Raw genomic sequence first — 6,258 nt, 5'->3', positions numbered from 1 at the left:
AGCCTGTGCGATTATATGACGGCAAAATACAGCGATTATATTAAATAAATAAGTGCACGTGTGGACGTGACAGCCCATTCTCTCTGAGAGCTGTTTGCCCATTTTCTAGACCGCTAATAAAAAGATGACCAGTCAGTCTCAGTTTAGGGAGTGGCACGTGTGGTCATGTCATGTGAGTTTCCGGTGTGCAGCGTGGAAATCAGGAGAAGATGGATGCAGAGCAGACTGACACTGAACTGGTGGCCAGAAAAAATAACACAGATCATAGCTTGGCGATATATCTTTATTTTATCCTTAATTAAAGTTCATATAATATGGGAGCGTGCCATGTAAATAAACACAAACTCCAAAACTGTTATTCTCTGTGCAGTCAGAGCCGCTTCAACCAGTCGCGGAAGAGACACAATCTGAGCGGGTGTCGAGACCGGGAGAGATATAAAGTTCTGCCGGGTGATGCGCACTCTAACACGGAGACGCTCGTCTCTCACCCCCGCTGTCTGCAGCTTGCAACATGTAGCATCATTGATGAGATCATCATGATAAGATCAATCTTATGTGAAAAATAACACTAAAATGACAACAACAATAAAATGTGTGTGTGTGTGTATGTATATGTGTGCGTGTATGCATATATATATATATATAGAGAGAGAGAGAGAGAGAGAGAGAGAGAGAGAGAGAGAGAGAGAGAGAGAGAGAGCGCAGGTGGTGCAGCTGTTAACACCTATAGCATTGAGATCTGGGAATCCTAAAATGTTTAATAACATTTTCAAAAGATCTCAATACTGCACTCTCATATAGGTCACCCAGTGTATTAATCCGAGACCGAATGCATAATAATAAAACATAACCTTGGGTAGGCCTAGCCCACCTATGTCAATCGGCCTATGAAATTTGTTGAAATATAGTCTGGGATGTCTACCATTCCAAATGAAGGACTTCGCTGTGCTATCAAATTGTTTGAAATAAGAGAGGGGGACATCTATAGAGAGAGAATGTAGCAGGTAGCTGAATTTTGGAATACAGTTCATTTTAATAACATTAACCTTCCCAATCATCGATAAATGTAATGAAGCCCACCTGTACACATTGCTCGAAAACCTTTTTAATTAAAGGGTCAAAAATTACTCTAACTGAATCAGACAAATCTGCTGGGAATAAAACACCCAAATACTTAATGCCCTGTTTGGGCCACTGGAAGGCACCCGGCTGAAAGGCTGTTACTGGACAGTATGCTGTCAGAGCCAAAGCTACGGATTTAGACTAATTAACCCTGTAACCTGAGAACTTAGAAAATAATTTAATAATTCTGTAGAGGCAAGGCATAGATCTAGTAGGGTCAGAGAAAAATATTAAAACATCATCTGCGTAAAGTAGAAGCTGATGCACCACACCTCCCGCCATCACCCCTGGAAAATCATCCTCCTTTCTTATCATGGCAGCTAATGGTTCCAGGGCAAATGGGGAAAGGACATTCAACACACTTCTTTGCCCTCCCCCTCCACCACATCACTGACAGCAGATATCTTCGCCACATTTTTTACTAATAAGGTTACAGCCATCAGCAATACATTCACAGCACCACACCCTGTCAAACACCCACCTCCTGTATGCAACTCTTCTTTCTCTATGTTCTCTCCTTTAACTGACACTGAGGTCTCAAAACTCCTCATCTCCAACCACCCCACCACCTGTTCCCTTAACCCCATTCCATCACAACTTCTCCAGGCCATCTCTCCGTCCATCCTACCTGCTCTTACACACATAATTAACACGTCTCTTCTTGCAGGCACTTTTCCCACTACATTTAAGCAGGCTCGAGTAACCCCACTGCTGAAAAAACCTGCACTTAACCCCACACAGAAAGAACACTACAGACCAGTCTCTCTCATCCCATTCATGGCAAAAACACTTGAAAGGGCAGTTTTCAATCAGATCTCTGACTATCTCTCACAGAACAAGCTGCTGGATGACAATCAGTCAGGCTTCAAAAGTGAACACTCCACTGAGACTGTCCTGCTGTCTGTCTCGGAGTCGCTGAGACAGGCGAAAACTGAATCCAGATCATCCGTTCTGATTCTGCTGGACCTTTCTGCTGCCTTTGACACAGTCAACCATAAGATCCTACACTCCACCCTCTCTAAACTGGGCATCACTGGAACTGTGCTTGGCTGGGTCAACTCCTATCTCTCAGAAAGGTCCTTTGAGGTAGCCTGGAGAGGGGAGGTATCCAAGCCACATCAGTTACTTACTGGGGTACCTCAGGGATCAGTGCTTGGGCCACTTTTCTTCTCCATATACACAACGTCATTAGGACCCATCATCCAGTCACATGGTTTCTCATACCACTGCTATGCTGATGACATGCATCTCTACTTGTCTTTCCAGCCCAACGACACCACAGTGACCAGTCGAATTGCTGCCTGTCTGGCAGACATCTCAGCCTGGATGAAGGAACACCACCTGCAACTCAACCCAGCCAAGACCGAACTCCTTGACTTTCCAGCCAACCCTGCTGTTGAACACAACATCACCATGCAGCTGGGTCCAACTACAGTTTCGCCTTCCAAAACGGTCAGAAATCTAGGGGTAACCATTGATGATGAGCTAAATTTCACAGACCACATCTCAAAGACTGCAAGATCATGTAGATTTACACTCTACAATATCAGGAAGATAAGACCTTTCCTCTCTGTACATGCCACACAACAGCTCGTTCAGTCACTAGTCATAACTAGACTGGACTACTGTAATGATCTCATTGCAGGCCTTCCTGCATGTGCTATTATTAGACCTCTCCAAATGATCCAGAATGCTGCAGCACATCTGGTCTTTAATTAACCTAAGAGAGCACATGTTACACCACTCTTTGTCTCTCTCCACTGGCTGCTGGTTCATGCACGTACTAAATTCAAGACCCTGATGCTGGCATACAAAACAGTCACTGGGTCTGCTCCAGCATACCTAAAAACATTTATGCAGAGCTACAGTCCCACCAGAAGCCTGCGGACGGCTAAGGAACGTCGCCTTGTCGTACCAAAACATAGAGGCACCAAAACAATTTCCCGGACTCTCAGTTTCATCATACCACGTTGGTGGAATGAACTTCCCAACTCAATCCGTGAAGCTGACTCACTCTCAAAATCTTCAAAAAACGGCTAAAAACACATCTTTTCCAAAAGCACTTAACCAGTCACCAAAAAATTATTTACAATTCTTGTTGCACTTAAATCTGTTTTGTATACTATTCTGATGATAGTGAAACTTTGTAGTATGGCACTTTTCGTACCACTGTCTCCTTAAGATGATTCGCTTATGTTTTCCTCTTTTGTAAGTCGCTTTGGATAAAAGCGTCTGCCAAATTAATACATGTAAATGTACGTAAATGGAAAGAGGGCAACCCTGCTGAGTGCCCCTATTCAAAGGAAAATTATCTCAAATGTATCCATTTGTTTGCACCGCTGTTACAGGGTGTCTATAAAGCAACTACATCCAACCAATAAATGTACTCCCGAACCTGTACATTTCCAAAATCTTAAAAATATAATCCTATTCTACCATATCAAACACCTTTTCGGCATCAAGTGAGATAGTAGCAACCTGAGACTGATCATTTGCTACTGACCACATGATATTGATGAAACACCTAATGTCATCAGAAGAGCTACGGCCCAAAATAAACCCCACCTGATCTATATGTATAAGAGATGTCATTACTTAATTGGTTAGCCAAAGTTTTTGACAAAAGTTTTACATGTAGCTGGATCAGGGAAATTGGATGGTAACTTTCACGCTCGCTTGGATCTTTGTCGTTTTTAAGTATCAGACTGATCTGGGCTTGTGTCATGGTTGGGGGAAGCTTTCCATTCTTTAATGTTTTCATATAAACGTCTAACAAATGGGGAGCCAATTCTGTAGCATAAGATCTAAAAAATTCAGTGGCAAAACCATTTGGCCCCGGAGCATTGCCTGTAGGTAAGGCCTTAATTATATCGTCAAGCTCCTCCAAGGTGATCTCAGAATCAAAATAACTTTTTTGCTCAGTCGTCAATTTAGGTAGTTCTAATGGTTCAACAAATTTTCTAATATCTTCATCAGTAGACGAAGACATGGAACTATAAAGATCAAGATAGAACTCTTTAAAGGCATTAGTAATATCAATGGCCGATGTAAAAAAAAATCACCACCAGCAGATCTCACTGAGTGAATGGTAGAAAAAGACTATCTTTATAGACAAAATAGTATTATATCTCTATTTCAATCGGGTCAATTCTCTGAGACGATCAGATGACATTCGGCGCTTCAGCTCTGCACTTTTAATATTCCCTCCCAACTCCACAAGTTCTCATGCTTTGGATTTTTTTATGAATGAGGCATACTGTATGATCCGACCCCTAAGAACCGCCTTAAGTGCCTCCAAAGCCACACCCTCAGAGGATACTGAGGACCAGTTGGTCTCCATATAAATATTGATTTCAGTCTTTTTCATTTGTTGGAAATCAGAATTTTGCAAAAGGGATACATTTAAGCACTAACTATATGATTTCCTTTTCTCTGTATGTGGCAACATCTCTAAACTCACCAGGACGTGATCTGAGACTAAGATGTTTCCAATTGAGCAATCCACAACAGATGACATGAGGGACTTCGATATAAAAAAACATCTATTCTAGAATTAATCATATTCTGTGAAGCGTTAAAGTTGCTCTAGAGGGCTTTCACACTTTTGCTTCACCATGATCAAGGACCATCAAGAGATTAAAGTCTCCTCCCAATATTATGTTATGAGGGGTGCCAGTGGCTTGTAACATCCCTTCAAGATCTATAAAAAAGGCCTGATCATCAGCATTAGGTGCATAAATATTAGCCAAAATCAACCTTTTCCCCTGAATGTTTGCTAAAACAATAATGACTCTTCCTAATTTAGCTTTAATCAGTTTGAGAGATTTGAATTGTAGATGTTTACTTATCAGTGTAATGACTCCCCTGTGCTTACTTGAGCCAGCACTGAAGAAAACATGTCCACCCCATATCTTCCCAAATTTTTCAGCTTCCTGTGAGGAAAGACTAGTTTCTTGAAGAAACTCTATATCACATTTCTTACACTTAAGAAAATAAATAACCTTCCTTTTTTATGAGGTGCCCCAACCCATTCACATTCCACGTGGAGAAAGATAACCCACTCATATTAACATTTTGATATAATAGAAAAATAAATTGTGTCAAAAACAAGACTATACAAACAACATTAGGCATAAGCACAAAGAATGAACAGATTCATCCACAACTGTCCTGAAGGAGTGTTATTCCACAAAACAAACTCCAGTTGCTATGCGGAACCAGCACATAAAGAGACAAAACAGGCATTCCAGTTCCTTGCATGGTCAAGAGTGTATTTTTCACTCGGAGGTCGTATAAAAGAAAATACACCATGACTTACTCAGTCCATCAACTTTATAAAAGACATCCTTTGTGTGGGCATGTAAATATTTTGAGGCCATCCTAGTATCCATTCTCAATCTGTGTAAACTTCAGTGTAAAAGCAATCTTCCGTCAATGCAAATGTTACTTGAAGGAGTGTTACTCCACAAAACAAACTCCAGCCGCTAGGCGGAACCAACACAAAAAGAAACAAAAATGGTGCTCAGCTTCCACAGACAGCCAAGAGAATGTACAGTGAGTCAATCCACTCACATGAAAAACACCAAATGGTTTACTCACCCATTGTTTCTATGAAGGACGGTGCTTGGGACACATAAATACCTTGTGGCCATCCTTAGTATCTATTCTCAATATGGCCGGAATCATCAGTGCAAAAGCGAACTTCTGTTGATGTAAGAGTTTCTTGCATTCCATCGATCACGTTTCTCTCTTGTCGAATTTGCCAAATCTGGGAACAAGTAAATATTGTGATTCCTCCAAGAAATCTTTCCTTTGGTCCTAGCCATGCGCAACATGAGATCTTTATTGGATGATCTCAGAAATTTGGCAAGAATTGATCGGGCCTGTCTCGCTCAGCAGATCTGCGAGCCGGGACACTGTGAGCTCCCTCGATTTCCAGATTATGGCCTGTTATCTCGAGCAGACCAGGGAAGAGCTCATCTAGGAATTTCACCATATCTCTGCCTTATTCATGCTCAGAAATTCCAACAATCCGCACATAATTTTGTCTGCTCCAATTTTCAGGATCTTTCCGTTTTTCCAAAATGCTTTCCACGTCAATCTTGGTCTCTACTGGATTAGCGTATAATTCCCTAT

Source organism: Xyrauchen texanus, chromosome 6, assembly GCF_025860055.1.
Source record: "Xyrauchen texanus isolate HMW12.3.18 chromosome 6, RBS_HiC_50CHRs, whole genome shotgun sequence".
NCBI lineage: Eukaryota > Metazoa > Chordata > Actinopteri > Cypriniformes > Catostomidae > Xyrauchen > Xyrauchen texanus.
Note: the sequence above shows the minus strand (reverse complement) of the source record.